We start from the raw sequence: 18,613 nt of genomic DNA, 5'->3' as shown, positions 1-18,613 counted from the left end.
GGAGGCGGTATATAGGGGCCCATGGCAGATTAGGGGCCTGGCAGCAGCTATGTGAGGCCCGTAATCTGCCTGCACCCTATGTCAAAAAATTTAACACACCAGCAGTGTGAAGAGACCTGAAAGTGGCACATGGCAGCAGAGTGTGGCGATGGAGACAGCAGCAATGGGAGGCCGTACAGGGACCCATGACAGACTCTAGACTTGGCAGCAGCATGAGGAGGCGGTATATAGGGGCCCATGGCAGATTAGGGGCCTGGCAGCAGCTATGTGAGGCCCGTAATCTGCCTGCACCCTATGTCAAAAAATTAAACACACCAGCAGTGTGAAGAGACCTGAAAGTGGCACATGGCAGCAGAGTGTGGCGATGGAGACAGCAGCAATGGGAGGCCTTACAGGGACCCATGACAGACTCTGGACTTGGCAGCAGCATGAGGAGGCGGTATATAGGGGCCCATGGCAGATTAGGGGCCTGGCAGCAGCTATGTGAGGCCCGTAATCTGCCTGCACCCTATGTCAAAAAATTTAACACACCAGCAGTGTGAAGAGACCTGAAAGTGGCACATGGCAGCAGAGTGTGGCGATGGAGACAGCAGCAATGGGAGGCCGTACAGGGACCCATGAGAGACTCTAGACTTGGCAGCAGCATGAGGAGGCGGTATATAGGGGCCCATGGCAGATTAGGGGCCTGGCAGCAGCTATGTGAGGCCCGTAATCTGCCTGCACCCTATGTCAAAAAATTTAACACACCAGCAGTGTGAAGAGACCTGAAAGTGGCACATGGCAGCAGAGTGTGGCGATGGAGACAGCAGCAATGGGAGGCCGTACAGGGACCCATGACAGACTCTAGACTTGGCAGCAGCATGAGGAGGCGGTATATAGGGGCCCATGGCAGATTAGGGGCCTGGCAGCAGCTATGTGAGGCCCGTAATCTGCCTGCACCCTATGTCAAAAAATTAAACACACCAGCAGTGTGAAGAGACCTGAAAGTGGCACATGGCAGCAGAGTGTGGCGATGGAGACAGCAGCAATGGGAGGCCATACAGGGACCCATGACAGACTCTGGACTTGGCAGCAGCATGAGGAGGCGGTATATAGGGGCCCATGGCAGATTAGGGGCCTGGCAGCAGCTATGTGAGGCCCGTAATCTGCCTGCACCCTATGTCAAAAAATTTAACACACCAGCAGTGTGAAGAGACCTGAAAGTGGCACATGGCAGCAGAGTGTGGCGATGGAGACAGCAGCAATGGGAGGCCGTACAGGGACCCATGACAGACTCTAGACTTGGCAGCAGCATGAGGAGGCGGTATATAGGGGCCCATGGCAGATTAGGGGCCTGGCAGCAGCTATGTGAGGCCCGTAATCTGCCTGCACCCTATGTCAAAAAATTAAACACACCAGCAGTGTGAAGAGACCTGAAAGTGGCACATGGCAGCAGAGTGTGGCGATGGAGACAGCAGCAATGGGAGGCCATACAGGGACCCATGACAGACTCTGGACTTGGCAGCAGCATGAGGAGGCGGTATATAGGGGCCCATGGCAGATTAGGGGCCTGGCAGCACCTATGTGAGGCCCGTAATCTGCCTGCACCCTATGTCAAAAAATTTAACACACCAGCAGTGTGAAGAGACCTGAAAGTGGCACATGGCAGCAGAGTGTGGCGATGGAGACAGCAGCAATGGGAGGCCGTACAGGGACCCATGACAGACTCTAGACTTGGCAGCAGCATGAGGAGGCGGTATATAGGGGCCCATGGCAGATTAGGGGCCTGGCAGCAGCTATGTGAGGCCCGTAATCTGCCTGCACCCTATGTCAAAAAATTAAACACACCAGCAGTGTGAAGAGACCTGAAAGTGGCACATGGCAGCAGAGTGTGGCGATGGAGACAGCAGCAATGGGAGGCCGTACAGGGACCCATGACAGACTCTGGACTTGGCAGCAGCATGAGGAGGCGGTATATAGGGGCCCATGGCAGATTAGGGGCCTGGCAGCAGCTATGTGAGGCCCGTAATCTGCCTGCACCCTATGTCAAAAAATTTAACACACCAGCAGTGTGAAGAGACCTGAAAGTGGCACATGGCAGCAGAGTGTGGCGATGGAGACAGCAGCAATGGGAGGCCGTACAGGGACCCATGACAGACTCTAGACTTGGCAGCAGCATGAGGAGGCGGTATATAGGGGCCCATGGCAGATTAGGGGCCTGGCAGCAGCTATGTGAGGCCCGTAATCTGCCTGCACCCTATGTCAAAAAATTAAACACACCAGCAGTGTGAAGAGACCTGAAAGTGGCACATGGCAGCAGAGTGTGGCGATGGAGACAGCAGCAATGGGAGGCCGTACAGGGACCCATGACAGACTCTGGACTTGGCAGCAGCATGAGGAGGCGGTATATAGGGGCCCATGGCAGATTAGGGGCCTGGCAGCAGCTATGTGAGGCCCGTAATCTGCCTGCACCCTATGTCAAAAAATTTAACACACCAGCAGTGTGAAGAGACCTGAAAGTGGCACATGGCAGCAGAGTGTGGCGATGGAGACAGCAGCAATGGGAGGCCGTACAGGGACCCATGACAGACTCTAGACTTGGCAGCAGCATGAGGAGGCGGTATATAGGGGCCCATGGCAGATTAGGGGCCTGGCAGCAGCTATGTGAGGCCCGTAATCTGCCTGCACCCTATGTCAAAAAATTAAACACACCAGCAGTGTGAAGAGACCTGAAAGTGGCACATGGCAGCAGAGTGTGGCGATGGAGACAGCAGCAATGGGAGGCCTTACAGGGACCCATGACAGACTCTGGACTTGGCAGCAGCATGAGGAGGCGGTATATAGGGGCCCATGGCAGATTAGGGGCCTGGCAGCAGCTATGTGAGGCCCGTAATCTGCCTGCACCCTATGTCAAAAAATTTAACACACCAGCAGTGTGAAGAGACCTGAAAGTGGCACATGGCAGCAGAGTGTGGCGATGGAGACAGCAGCAATGGGAGGCCGTACAGGGACCCATGAGAGACTCTAGACTTGGCAGCAGCATGAGGAGGCGGTATATAGGGGCCCATGGCAGATTAGGGGCCTGGCAGCAGCTATGTGAGGCCCGTAATCTGCCTGCACCCTATGTCAAAAAATTTAACACACCAGCAGTGTGAAGAGACCTGAAAGTGGCACATGGCAGCAGAGTGTGGCGATGGAGACAGCAGCAATGGGAGGCCGTACAGGGACCCATGACAGACTCTGGACTTGGCAGCAGCATGAGGAGGCGGTATATAGGGGCCCATGGCAGATTAGGGGCCTGGCAGCAGCTATGTGAGGCCCGTAATCTGCCTGCACCCTATGTCAAAAAATTAAACACACCAGCAGTGTGAAGAGACCTGAAAGTGGCACATGGCAGCAGAGTGTGGCGATGGAGACAGCAGCAATGGGAGGCCATACAGGGACCCATGACAGACTCTGGACTTGGCAGCAGCATGAGGAGGCGGTATATAGGGGCCCATGGCAGATTAGGGGCCTGGCAGCAGCTATAGGAGGCCCGTAATCTGCCAGCACCCTATGTCAAAAAATTAAACACACCAGCAGTGTGAGGAGACCTGAAAGTGGCACATGTTTGAGGCATGATTCATGGCGGATTTAGTCAGTTGTGTCAGGAACTGGTGGTTTGAAATCCAGACTAATCCACGCCTGATTCATTTTCACAAACGTGAGTCTCTCCACACTTTGGGTGGACAGTCGTGTCCTCCGCGGAGTTACAATACCTCCTGCCGCACTAAACACGCGCTCCGATGCCACGCTACTGGCCGGGCATGACAGCCTTTCAAGGGCAAATTCAGCTAGTTGGGGCCAAAGGTCAAGTTTCGTTGCCCAGTAGTCAAGGGGATTGTCTACCTCGGTTGGCAGGGTGCTGTCCAAGTAGGCCCAAGCCTGTTGTTTGAGCTCCTGCTCCAGGTCCACCTGATGCTGCTGCTGCTGCTGCGGCTGGTTAGTAGTTTCCTCACTGCGCTGGTGAAGAAAGCTACTCATCATCGACTGCAGACTGAGGCAGCCACTGCTGGTGGAGCTGCCACTGCTCCTACCACCCCACCCCTCCCCTGCTGCCATGCCAGCGGAACGCGAGCGCACAGGGCCCACAGTGTCTGAGGATGGACGTTGGCGCACAAAGGCAGAGACCAACTGACTACATAGGTGGTTTTTATAGTACGTAATTTTGGCCTCCCTCTCAGCAGGTGTGAAAAAGGCCACCATTTTGGACCGGTAGCGAGGGTCCAACAAGGTGGACAGCCAAAAGTCATCCCTCTGTCTGATGGTTATTATTCGGCTGTCGCTACGCAAGCAACCGAGCATGCTATGGGCCATTTGTGCCAAGGAATGCGAGGGACTCCCTGCCTCCATCTCCACAGCATACTGCCACGGTGCGTCTGGGTCCTCTGTCTCCTCCTCCTCCTCCTCTACCAGATGCTCCTGCTCCTCCACTCCTGTCCGCTGAGTGGAAAAACCACCCATTTCACTCAATAATTCCTGAGCACAAATGTCCTCCTCTACCTCCTCCTCTTCTTCCTGTCCTGCCCCCACAGGGGTCATGTGGCGTTGAGATCTGTGCGCCACGTCTACCGCACCCTGACCAGCCATTGTTAACAGCATTTGTTCCAGGACGTGCAACAGAGGAATGACGTCGTTCATCCCATAGTCCTGCCGACTCACGAATAGCGTGGCCTCCTCAAAGGGCCTGAGCAAGCGGCAGGTGTCACGCATGAGCTGCCAATGGCTGACATCTAAGTTACACAGGGGAGTACCTTTATCCGCTTGTAACATCAGGAAATCGGTGATGGCCTTTCGCTGCTCGTAAAGGCGGTCTAACATGTGTAGGGTTGAATTCCACCTTGTTGCAACGTCGCAGATCAGGCGATGCTGTGGAATTCCGTTCTGCCGCTGCAGCTCAATGAGGGTGTTCTTTGCGGTGTAGGAATGGCTGAAATGCATGCACAGTTTACGTGACATTTTAAGGATGTCTTGCAGTGGGATGGTGGATTTTAGGAACCGCTTGACAACCAGATTGAACACGTGAGCCATGCATGGCGCATGGCACAACCTTCCTTGACGCAGAGCAGACACCATGTTCTTTCCGTTGTCAGTCAACATGGTTCCGATTTTTAGTTTGCGCGGAGACAGCCATCTGTCGATTTCTCTGTTCATTACACTCAGCAGTTCCTCCCCTGTGTGACTACGTTCGCCAAGGCATACCAGGTGCAGCACAGCGTGACACCGTTGCGCCCTGCACATGTGATATGCCGGTCGGGTAATGGGACTTGGCACGGGGGTGGCGGCTGAGGACACGGCGGAAAAAGAGGTGGTAGAGGCGGACATGCTTGCTGGACCAAGGACGTGCAAACGTGGAGGCAAAAGCGTCGTGACCTGTCCAAGTTGCTGGTGCGGCTGTGCCGGCACCACGTTCACCCAGTGGGCCGTAAATGACATGTACTGTCCCTGACCGTAGTTACAGCTCCACACGTCGGCGCTGCCGTGCACTTTGGCAGAGACCGACATGCTCAAAGACTGGCCCACCATCTCTTCTACATGTGAATGCAGGGCTGGCACTGCCTTTTGGGCAAAGAAATGACGGCTTGGCACTCTCCACCGCGGCGCGGCACAAGCCATCATTTCTCGGAAAGGTGCTGAGTCCACCAGTTGGAAAGGGAGGGACTGCAGCACCAGCAACTTGGACAGGAGGACGTTCAGCTTTTGCACCGTCGGGTGCGTGCTCGCAAACTGTTGTCTCTTGGATACGGATTCCAAGAAAGACTGTTGACGGAATCCGAGAAGAGGAGTAGCAGGAGAAGGAGCATCTGAACGAGCGGAAGATGCCAATGAGCGACAACTCCCCTCAGCAGAGGTGTTGGAGCCTTGACTGGCTGATAGAGGGCGATTGACGACGTCGGGTGACGGAGCAAGTAACGGAGCGGGTGATGGAGCGGGGGCTGGGGCAGGCAGAACCGCCGTATGTTTATCACGGTTTTCCCAGGCCACCGAATGGTGACGCTGCATATGCTGACGCAACGCTGTAGTCCCAACATGGGCCCCCTGGCCACGCTTGCATTTCTGGCCACATAGTCGACATACGGCTACGTTTACTTCCTCGGGCGGCTTGAGGAAAAATTGCCACACCACCGAGTAGGAAACTTTGCCCCCGCTACTCTTCACTGGCTGACTGCTACTTCCTCCGTGCGCAACGGCACCACTACTGGCCGTGGTGGTAGGCTGCAGTGGAGCTGGTGCTCTACTCCGTGGACGTTTGGCTCCACTGACACTGATGCGACCCTGCTGCTGTCTCCTGGGCAACCCACCGACTGTTTTGCTCGCTGCCAAGCTGCCACCCTCTTCTCCTGATGATGCGGAAGAAATTGCCTGATGACGACGAGGCTGCCAAGTGCGATCAACCTCCTCATCATCAAGTAGGGTCTCCGCCTCACTACTAGCCCCCTCGGCTGCGTCTGGGTCAGGAGACAGACCTGTCTCTAGACCGGCTACCGAGCCACTCTCCTCGCCAGTACTTGTTCGCTTGGCTGCTGAAAAGGCCGATGTCTCCCCCCGTTCCTGACCGCCCTCTGTTAGCTCTTCCTCACTGTACAGTGGGGCTGAGCCCACAGCATGCGATACTTCGCTTGGTGAGGGAACAGCAAAGGACAGGGGCAGGTAGAGGACACGTGATTTCAGTGGGCTTGGTCCCGGGCCATGCCAACTAACGGTTGTGTCTGACGTACCCACCGACCGTTGGCTGTAGGTGTCAGAGGTGACCTGGGAAGAGGAAGACGACCGAGCCAACCAATCAATGACGGCAGGGTTGTCGGTGGAGACACGACCGCTGGATGACACCGGGAGCACTGGCCTCTGGCTGCGAATACTGCTGCCTCGACCCCTTCCTCTGCTGCCACGTCTGCTCGCTCCTAAAACATTGCCTCCTCTGCCACTCCTCTGCATGTTGTCTGACATACTATTTAATTCAACGATTAGGTGTCCCTGAGTAACAATTCTCTGGCACTCAGTAACAATTCTGTCTGTCCCTGAGTATGAATTCTGTGGCCCTGAGTAACAATTATGTGTCTGTGCGAGTAACAATTCTGTGTCTGTGCGAGTAACAATTCTGTGTCTGTGCAAGTAACAATTTTGTGTCTGTGCGAGTAACAATTCTCTGGCACTCAGTAACAATTCTGTCTGTCCCTGAGTAACAATTCTCTGGCACTCAGTAACAATTCTGTCTGTCCCTGAGTATGAATTCTGTGGCCCTGAGTAACAATTCTGTGTCTGTGCGAGTAACAATTCTGTGTCTGTGCAAGTAACAATTTTGTGTCTGTGCGAGTAACAATTCTCTGGCACTCAGTAACAATTCTGTCTGTCCCTGAGTAACAATTCTCTGGCACTCAGTAACAATTCTGTCTGTCCCTGAGTATGAATTCTGTGGCCCTGAGTAACAATTCTGTGTCTGTGCGAGTAACAATTCTGTGTCTGTGCAAGTAACAATTTTGTGTCTGTGCGAGTAACAATTCTCTGGCACTCAGTAACAATTCTGTCTGTCCCTGAGTAACAATTCTCTGGCACTCAGTAACAATTCTGTCTGTCCCTGAGTAACAATTCTCTGGCACTCAGTAACAATTCTGTCTATCCCTGAGTATGAATTCTGTGGCCCTGAGTAACAATTCTGTGTCTGTGCGAGTAACAATTCTGTGTCTGTGCAAGTAACAATTTTGTGTCTGTGCGAGTAACAATTCTCTGGCACTCAGTAACAATTCTGTCTGTCCCTGAGTAACAATTCTCTGGCACTCAGTAACAATTCTGTCTGTCCCTGAGTAACAATTCTCTGGCACTCAGTAACAATTCTGTCTGTCCCTGAGTATGAATTCTGTGGCCCTGAGTAACAATTCTGTGTCTGTGCGAGTAACAATTCTGTGTCTGTGCAAGTAACAATTTTGTGTCTGTGCGAGTAACAATTCTCTGGCACTCAGTAACAATTCTGTCTGTCCCTGAGTAACAATTCTCTGGCACTCAGTAACAATTCTGTCTGTCCCTGAGTAACAATTCTCTGGCACTCAGTAACAATTCTGTCTATCCCTGAGTATGAATTCTGTGGCCCTGAGTAACAATTCTGTGTCTGTGCGAGTAACAATTCTGTGTCTGTGCAAGTAACAATTTTGTGTCTGTGCGAGTAACAATTCTCTGGCACTCAGTAACAATTCTGTCTGTCCCTGAGTAACAATTCTCTGGCACTCAGTAACAATTCTGTCTGTCCCTGAGTAACAATTCTCTGGCACTCAGTAACAATTCTGTCTATCCCTGAGTATGAATTCTGTGGCCCTGAGTAACAATTCTGTGTCTGTGCGAGTAACAATTCTGTGTCTGTGCAAGTAACAATTTTGTGTCTGTGCGAGTAACAATTCTCTGGCACTCAGTAACAATTCTGTCTGTCCCTGAGTAACAATTCTCTGGCACTCAGTAACAATTCTGTCTGTCCCTGAGTAACAATTCTCTGGCACTCAGTAACAATTCTGTCTGTCCCTGAGTATGAATTCTGTGGCCCTGAGTAACAATTCTGTGTCTGTGCGAGTAACAATTCTGTGTCTGTGCAAGTAACAATTTTGTGTCTGTGCGAGTAACAATTCTCTGGCACTCAGTAACAATTCTGTCTGTCCCTGAGTAACAATTCTCTGGCACTCAGTAACAATTCTGTCTGTCCCTGAGTAACAATTCTCTGGCACTCAGTAACAATTCTGTCTATCCCTGAGTATGAATTCTGTGGCCCTGAGTAACAATTCTGTGTCTGTGCGAGTAACAATTCTGTGTCTGTGCAAGTAACAATTTTGTGTCTGTGCGAGTAACAATTCTCTGGCACTCAGTAACAATTCTGTCTGTCCCTGAGTAACAATTCTCTGGCACTCAGTAACAATTCTGTCTGTCCCTGAGTAACAATTCTCTGGCACTCAGTAACAATTCTGTCTGTCCCTGAGTAACAATTCTCTGGCACTCAGTAACAATTCTGTCTGTCCCTGAGTAACAATTCTCTGGCACTCAGTAACAATTCTGTCTGTCCCTGAGTATGAATTCTGTGGCCCTGAGTAACAATTCTGTGTCTGTGCGAGTAACAATTCTGTGTCTGTGCAAGTAACAATTTTGTGTCTGTGCGAGTAACAAATCTCTGGCACTCAGTAACAATTCTGTCTGTCCCTGAGTAACAATTCTCTGGCACTCAGTAACAATTCTGTCTGTCCCTGAGTAACAATTCTCTGGCACTCAGTAACAATTCTGTCTGTCCCTGAGTATGAATTCTGTGGCCCTGAGTAACAATTCTGTGTCTGTGCGAGTAACAATTCTGTGTCTGTGCAAGTAACAATTTTGTGTCTGTGCGAGTAACAATTCTCTGGCACTCAGTAACAATTCTGTCTGTCCCTGAGTAACAATTCTCTGGCACTCAGTAACAATTCTGTCTGTCCCTGAGTAACAATTCTCTGGCACTCAGTAACAATTCTGTCTATCCCTGAGTATGAATTCTGTGGCCCTGAGTAACAATTCTGTGTCTGTGCGAGTAACAATTCTGTGTCTGTGCAAGTAACAATTTTGTGTCTGTGCGAGTAACAATTCTCTGGCACTCAGTAACAATTCTGTCTGTCCCTGAGTAACAATTCTCTGGCACTCAGTAACAATTCTGTCTGTCCCTGAGTAACAATTCTCTGGCACTCAGTAACAATTCTGTCTGTCCCTGAGTAACAATTCTCTGGCACTCAGTAACAATTCTGTCTGTCCCTGAGTAACAATTCTCTGGCACTCAGTAACAATTCTGTCTGTCCCTGAGTAACAATTCTCTGGCACTCAGTAACAATTCTGTCTGTCCCTGAGTAACAATTCTGTCTGTCCCTGAGAATGAATTCTGTGGCCCTGAGTAAGAATTCTCTGGCACTCAGTAACAATTCTGTCTGTCCCTGAGTAACAATTCTCTGGCACTCAGTAACAATTCTGTCTGTCCCTGAGTAAAAATTCTGTGGCCCTAATAACGTTTCTGTGGCCCTAAGTAACAATTCTCTGGCACTGAGTAACAATTCTGTCTGTCCCTGAGTATGAATTCTGTGGCCCTAACTAGCGTTTCTTTGTCCCTAAATAACGATTCTGTGGCCCTCATTAACAAGTCTGTGTCCCTGAGTAATGGTTCTCTGTCCCTAAGTAACTTCTCTCTGTCCCCAATTCTCGTTTCTGTGGCCCTAACTCTGTCCCTGTCCCTAGTACAGAGCGGTCTGCCTCTGTTCAATGACTGCAGGCAAATGAAGATTTCCAAAATGGCCGCTATATATACCTCGACCATTACACAGTGCTGGCTGGCTGGCTGCTGATTGGCTGATGCGATCACATGTCGTTGAGGAATGCATTATGGGGCAGCGCGCCTTGTCTGCGCGCCTTCCCCGACATCCCCGCTCCGTCGCCGCACATGTCAGCCGCCATTTTCGGAAAAATTTCGATTCGCGCGTCCGAATTAGGCTGTTTTTCGGATTCGGCACGAATCGAAATTTTTCCGATATTCGACTCGAATTCCACTTCGGATACTTCGATTCGCTCATCTCTAGTAATAATGTTTTAAAACTTTGTGTCTCTGTACAATTTATAACGATGAATGACCTAGCCAGGTCATGGAATGATCAGCACCACTTTTTTGCAACTTGATAAAAGCCCCTTGCTATGTAAATTCTGCATTTACCACATGTACAAGGGAACTGAGAGAAAAGTTACGTTTTCTAGGCACAAAGCAATTTCTTGGAGCATTTCCTTGTTTGTCCTCTTAACCCATTTTTAGAGCTTTAATCTCTCGTGAAATACTTGGCTCTCTGGTCACTAGCTGATTCATGTACTTAATTGGTTGTGACTGGAAAAAAAAGAAGACACATGATAAAAAGTGAATGTGCCGGCATCTAACATGCACAATTCCCTCCAGCCACTAGTAACCTTTCTCTCCCTTTTGCATCAAACATGCAGTATGAGGTTCTAAGATGAAATGGCCACAACAGAAATGTAATTTAGTTATCTGCAGAAATACAAGAGAAACATTATTTTGTACAAAAAGCTTCATAGGGATGAGGGGCCTTAAATCATAAACTGTGAAATATTAAGCTCATTTTAAGGGGAGATTTCTGGATGGCATTTGTTCATATAATATGTCAAATTAACATACATGGGCAACAAATTCTAGTACAATTTTAGAAAATTATGAAAAGCCTTTTACTGCTGTTTAATACTGTTAATATGTACATCAGGGTTTCTGCTCTGTGTTTCAGCTGAACCCTAGCAGTGTTCCACAAGAGGTCTCCAAGGGGTTCCACTGCTGAATGGTGACAGAGTGAGAGAAGGCAATGTATGAGGGAAGAAGGGGGCACTGGCCAGGCTGGTAGAGAGACAGAGGGGTTCTGGCTCAGGCAGCATAAATCCAGACACATGTGAAGGTGGTTACTTGAAGGTGTTGGTGGATCTGCCAGATAGGAGTAGCTAGAAGAATTAGTATGGAGTGCAAAACCAAGAAGGGCTGGCTTGAACATATGCTGGAATGCATGAAAAGTGGAGGTGAATGTTTTCAACAGGGCAACTGTGGTACAGGTCTGTGCTCCTATGAAGGGGATAATGGGGTTTTATTAGTGTGATGATGAGAGGGAGAACATCAGTTCCATTATATTTCCTCTGTACACCCCCATCTGTCCCTCCCAGCACTAGGCCTAATAGAGCAGTCAGAGGACCAGGATGGCAATAATAATGATACTCTGAGGATTTCTTGGGGGGGTCGCAACACAGCAAGTAACCGGCATTACATTCATTGTTGTTTGTATAGTTATGGTGTTCTGATAATTATTGTCATCATCACAATAGGAAAACACACTGGAGTCGATTTACTAAAACTGGAGAGTACAAAATCTGGTGCAGCTCTGCATGGTAGCCAATCAGTTTCTGACTTCAGCTTGTTCAATTAAGCTTTGACAAAAAAAAAACCTGGAACTGACCGGTTTCTATGCAGAGCTGCACCAGATTTTGCACTCTCCAGTTTTGGTAAATCAACCCCATAGCATCTGATATTTCAATTATGCATCTTCTTTTTCTGTACAGTCTTTACTCATAAAACACACAGTTTTAACTTGTCAATTTGGTATGAACAATAGAATAAAAGTATATGTTTTTTTCAACCTTTTTACCATGGAAAAACCCTTGAAAAATGTTCAGGTTGAGAAACCACTGAAAAACTTCCAGATCTACAGCCAATGATGCATTCGTGTGATCAGTAAACTGTAGACATAATAATAATACATAACAGAATAAATAGTAAGATTCACCTTTTTTAAAAAGAACACCGGGCATGTTTTTTTTCTGCACAATATGTAATTCAAAGGCAAAAACACATCCTCGTTTGTTTTAAATGCCAAAAATACATATTTACAGTTGTCTGAAATCCTACTGCCCTCATTGCCCATCAGTCCTGCTACAAGTTAGAGGAAAGGACAAAATTGGACTGTGAGTGACAGAAATATCAGCCAATAGTGTGTAAGGGACCAGGCAGCATTCTCTCACTACACAATTGTTTAAGGAAGGCAGAGAAACCCAATGCAAGATTAAAAGAATAGAAAAGAAAGAGTAGGTACACTTGCACAAACAGCTTTTTAAGGAATTCAGCAGGCAGGTTGTTTCAAACATCTACTAGAACTAATCATGGTTCTTCTGTGGGTTTGGGCAGTTTCAGTTGCGTCTGTCTTTCCTTGTAATCCCAGCCAGACTTCATGATTTTGAAATCAGGGCTCTCTTGGGGTCATATGATCCCTTCCAGGATTCCTTGTTCTTTTCACAAAAGATAGTTCTTTATGACTTTGGCTGTATGTTTGGGGTCATTATCATGTTGCAGAAAAAGTTTGTGACTGATCACATGCCTCCTCAATGGTAATGCATGATCTACCTGTACTTTTCAGCATTGAGGATTCTGACAAAATTCTCCAACATGTTCAGTCTCAGAACTGCAACTCATCCTTGTACTGCCATTTCGCAGTTCGCCAAACAAACTACCTTCTGTTAAAGTCAAATATTTTACATCTGGACACATCAGTCCAGAACACCTGCTGACATTTTTCTACATGAGTACTTGTGTAATTTTGTACACGACAGTCACTTTTCCCGTTTCCTCATAAAAAGGCATGTTTTTTTATCCACAAGTCTTTCAGCAGAGACCACTTCTGATCAGACTACTACTTAATTGTGTAAAAGTGTACGTAGGAGAATTGATGCTGTTTTAAAGGTAAAGGGGCATACACCCCAAATATTGGTATCATCCTGATTCCAAACGTTAACTTTTGTCGATGGCTAACACTGTACAACACTGTTACTATAAATGCTTTTACAAACTGTACCTAATACAAGAGTGCAGATGTTTCCAGTCCTAAAACTGAACACAGGACAAAAAGGACATTGCTACTGTAGAGGCTTTTACAAACTGTACCTAATACAAGAGTGGAGATGTTGCCATTACTAAAACTGAACACTGGACAAAAAGGACATTGCTACTCTAGAGGCTTTTACAAACTGTACCTAACACAAGACTGGAGATGTTGCCAGTCCTAAAACTGAACACTGGACAAAAAGGACATTGCTACTCTAGAGGCTTTTACAAACTGTACCTAACACAAGACTGGAGATGTTGCCAGTCCTAAAACTGAACACTGGACAAAAAGGACATTGCTACTGTAGAGGTTTTTACAAACCGTACCTAATACAAGAGCACACAGATGTTGCCAGTCTTAAAACTGAACACTGGACAAAGAGGATAAGGTGTAAAGCTAACATAAAAAGACAGAAATAGTCTTTGGCATTGGGTGTATTGTCAACCATTGGCTATTTCTGTGTAGATAGCCTACCTAAAAGTACTATAACCATTAGTTCCTTTGAGAGCAATCAGTTCCCACTTGGGCTCATATGTGCTGTGAGACTGGTCACTCTACCACTCTGTATTCCTGCATTGGAAGCCTGAATGGCTATCAAGACTGAGATGTAGTACTGTCAACACCACCTTCCCCTGATCCAGCATTATTTAAACTCAGTTTTAGCCATAAAGGAAGATAGGACCTGAGCAACAAAGCATGGAATAACGTAATAAGAAAATAGTTTTGAAAGTGTCTTTGTGATGAGAAAAGTATAGGGCTGCCATAAATTATCCCTACTTTGAGAATGTTGGTTCCCTGGCTGTCATTAATATTTGACTTCAGTACTTTAGGAATTTCTCTGACCTGGAAGAAATAGAAGAATAATGAACTCTGATATTTTGCTGACATGCAGTTTATAACATTCTTGCTCCAGTTCTGACTCCAGGAAACTACAATTCTTAAAAGAGGTCCAAAAATGGTTTAGAGTCACTTTACATTTGAGTCAATGGAAAGTGAAGCGGGGCTTAAATGGACCAGTTTTTTGTTCTGCGTGTGCGAAGCATAAGTTCAATTTCATGAATACATGTATGTGCATGTATGTCCTTTAAAAGATGCCATCATTTTGTTAATAGAAACCCTTTAGATTGTTAGAAAAGATTGTTCAATAATTTTATCACTAAAACCCATGACACAATTTTACTTTAACAGAGGATTTTTATCAATATGACATTTTCTACAAGGCAAACAATTTTCAAAAAAAGAAGTAAAAAATAAGATAACTAAAATGAGTGAAATGCCCCATTCCAACATATATCATTAGCGGGATTCGTACTGCTTCAACTTAGTGGTCTAGAACAGATCAAATCACATCAGGAGCACTGCTGCTGATTTATGGTATGAGAAGACTCATTACTAATGTTTTCAAAGTGAATGTCTCTTGTTTACACTACATTTAGCTTTCAGCATTTTGAAAGACGAAATTTTATCCATGTAAACAATCTACTAAAGATATCGCACAACTGGAAAGAAACATTGCTGTACAATCCCCTTTTTTACTACCTTTGTAGATCTACTTTTAAGCCCTCATGCACACTGAATGTTTTGATAACACTGGTAACGTTTGCTGTGTAAAGTCACGTTAGCTTTTTGCCGCGTTTTCCCACGTTTTTTCTTCTATTTGCGTATTTTAGCAGGGTTTTTTTCTACAAAATAATAATTTTTTTTGGTCAAAAAAAGTCCAAAAACGCAAGTTTTACCATATTTTGTCGCATTTTTATAGCTAAAAAACTCCTCTAGAAGCCCACTAGTCCTGGGTTTTTTTCCAGCCAAAAAATCGTCCCTGCCAAAAAACATTGATTATAGTCTATGTGTGCAAGGACAAATAGGATAACATGCTGCAGATTTTACTGGCTGTAGAAAAAAACATCAAAAGCCAAAAACAGCAGCTGAAATGCATGAGGACTTAAACACACAAGGAAAAACGTTAATACAATTACACTAAACTACCCATACTCATGTCAGATTGTCAATTCTGTGTTTCAGTTTTAAAAAGACAATAAAGATCATTGTTCCAAACTGGAACCTGCCTGAAAACGCAAGTACGTAAGTCTGCAACCATCACAAGAAAGACACTTTGAATAATATCACTTAAAAAGTCCTCTGCTACATTCTAATAGCATATTTGCATACTGTAAGTTCACACAAAACTTTTTTTTAATACTGGTTGGACAGTAAGGCAAGCCATAGCCATTCCCTGCCCTGCAAAACACAATGATCTGGACCCATAAAAGAAAAAATACGATTTTTGTACTTATTGTAAGATCCTTTTCTTAAAGTCCATTGAAGGACACCGAAAATGTAGAAATTTGGGTCCTGTTATACTACTGCCTTCAAGCAGTTGGGAAACAAAAAACTTTAAGCTAGCATCCATATAACCCCAGTCCAACGGTCATGCCTTAGTCTTGTGAGTGAGCTGGAGCCAATAACACTGTGGATTAGGACCCATTTTTCTCAGAGGACCTAAAAAACATTTTACGGTAAGTACTAAAAAGTCATTTTTTTAAAATCTACTGAGGATCACAGGAATTGTAGCAAATTTTAAACAGCTGAGATGCCCAGAAGCAGTCTAACTGAGGGCTGGGCAAAAGTCACTAAGAGATCCAACAGACAAATTACATTACAACAGTATCTGAAGGAATCAGTTTCTGAATTAAGGCTAGATAAAAGAGGATAACCAATTTGGAAATTGCCAGAACCAATGGGGAAGGCTTCCGGCATCAACTTGGTGCTCCACACTAGACCAGTTAACCATCACTAAAAGAAAGAAAGTGCCACCCTAGATATACTATATCTAATACCGAACAAACACTTGGACAATTGCAGAGAAGGATAAAATCTAGCACACATAGTCTTTAGCTTCAGAGAAAGTAAGCTTGGACAGACAGAACATGTTCTAGGAGAAGACCAACCAGTCAACAGCCAGTGGTATTACAACATAGTTGAATACTCTTGACTCTTGACTTCAGGGAGATGGAAATCCAATATAAAACAGAATGTTACCTGATAGATACAGTAACTAATGTCTTAAGGAGATATCCATAGATATAATGGCATAAAATGCAAATAGAGAGAAAGGAACAAACCCTTAGATGACAGAAAATTGAAGGTGGGATGATCAGCAACACCTATAATAAAGGGTAGGCAGGGATGAGGATATAATGTAATGCAAACTAGTGTACAATAAAATCACGATTGAAAGGATGAGAAGGAGTTCTTCTAACCAACATCTACATTTGTTTTTGGGGTTGTGGTAACCATACTGAAAATATATATGATTCTAGGAATCATCTAAATTACCCTGTAATGAACTGAAACCTCCACCAAACAGTGGAGGATAGGAATCCTAGACTTAGTACTAGGAATATTGACCGGAAAAAGAACAGGAAGAGGAGGAAATCTAAATAGAGACGTCCTCAGAAGACTGCAGTTCGGTCACAGAAAAGGATCTATCTTGCAGTAACCAGTTCCCAAAAAGCCTCCGGATCTGTTGTCTTGGGGAAAATCTGCTTAAGTGTGTCTAGCCTACTTACCCTCCAAGAAAGTACAGGATACTTCCTAGCAAGGAAGAATGATGGATTGTTACTCTAGTTATTTAAACCGAGACCTAAGAAAGGAGTCCAACTGTCAGTAAAATGCCTAAAGTTAAGGGTACCATCAACCTGTTTGGTGGTATGCCTATTAAGATGCATAACAGGAAGGTAGGGACCACTTATCGAAAAATCCCTTTTCAAAGGGAAAGAGTTCCCTCACACTGTCATGACTCCATAGGTTGTTTCCAGTCCTCATACTGATGTATTGGCAAGGTATTTGCAGCTGTAAGAGCTGTGAAAGACCCTATGCCCTGAAAACCTGTGCCTGAAAACGTGTGCCTGAAAACGCAAGTACGTAAGTCTGCAACCATCACAAGAAAGACACTTTGAATAATATCACTTAAAAAGTCCTCTGCTACATTCTAATAGCATATTTGCATACTGTAAGTTCACACAAAACTTTTTTTTAATACTGGTTGGACAGTAAGGCAAGCCATAGCCATTCCCTGCCCTGCAAAACACAATGATCTGGACCCATAAAAGAAAAAATACGATTTTTGTACTTATTGTAAGATCCTTTTCTTAAAGTCCATTGAAGGACACCGAAAATGTAGAAATTTGGGTCCTGTTATACTACTGCCTTCAAGCAGTTGGGAAACAAAAAACTTTAAGCTAGCATCCATATAACCCCAGTCCAACGGTCATGCCTTAGTCTTGTGAGTGAGCTGGAGCCAATAACACTGTGGATTAGGACCCATTTTTCTCAGAGGACCTAAAAAACATTTTACGGTAAGTACTAAAAAGTCATTTTTTTAAAATCTACTGAGGATCACAGGAATTGGACCGGAAAAAGAACAGGAAGAGGAGGAAATCTAAATAGAGACGTCCTCAGAAGACTGCAGTTCGGTCACAGAAAAGGATCTATCTTGCAGTAACCAGTTCCCAAAAAGCCTCCGGATCTGTTGTCTTGGGGAAAATCTGCTTAAGTGTGTCTAGCCTACTTACCCTCCAAGAAAGTACAGGATACTTCCTAGCAAGGAAGAATGATGGATTGTTACTCTAGTTATTTAAACCGAGACCTAAGAAAGGAGTCCAACTGTCAGTAAAATGCCTAAAGTTAAGGGTACCATCAACCTGTTTGGTGGTATACCTATTAAGATGCATAACAGGAAGGTAGGGACCACTTATCGAAAAATCCCTTTTCAAAGGGAAAGAGTTCCCTCACACTGTCATGACTCCATAGGTTGTTTCCAGTCCTCATACTGATGTATTGGCAAGGTATTTGCAGCTGTAAGAGCTGTGAAAGACCCTATGCCCTGAACAGGAGACTAATTCTCCAACTGCATAGTAGAATGCACTGCATGATTAGAAACAACTCCTTGTAAATCAGATTCATACGGAACTGGCTGAAGCATAGTTTCTTCAGGAGTAGCCTATGAGGACACTGAATATCAGAGATCTGAATTAGAGATTCAGAATAGGTGCTACAGGTACACTTAGAGATGAATTCATAGTAGAGTCAGAATAAGACTTTGCCATGTATGGCACCTGAGCATGCTTAGAGCCTCTGCAAGCAAATTACTTGATTAAATGTGCAAAAACCCAACAAACAAAAATCCTAAGTGG

General features: G+C 45.9%; 1 protein-coding gene across 3 annotated transcripts in view; it reads right to left on the bottom strand.

The window, feature by feature from the left end:
- Positions 1-18,613, bottom strand: part of DCDC2 (doublecortin domain containing 2) — a 281,410-nt gene that overhangs the window by 62,458 nt on the left and 200,339 nt on the right. The gene's annotated exons all lie outside the window — the stretch shown is intronic.

Source organism: Staurois parvus, unplaced genomic scaffold (genome assembly GCF_062004578.1).
Source record: "Staurois parvus isolate SC_StPar_1 unplaced genomic scaffold, SC_StPar_1.0 ptg000287l, whole genome shotgun sequence".
Classification (NCBI taxonomy): domain Eukaryota; kingdom Metazoa; phylum Chordata; class Amphibia; order Anura; family Ranidae; genus Staurois; species Staurois parvus.
The sequence above is the reverse complement of the archived record's forward strand: the minus strand, read 5'-3'. Positions and strand labels throughout refer to the sequence as shown.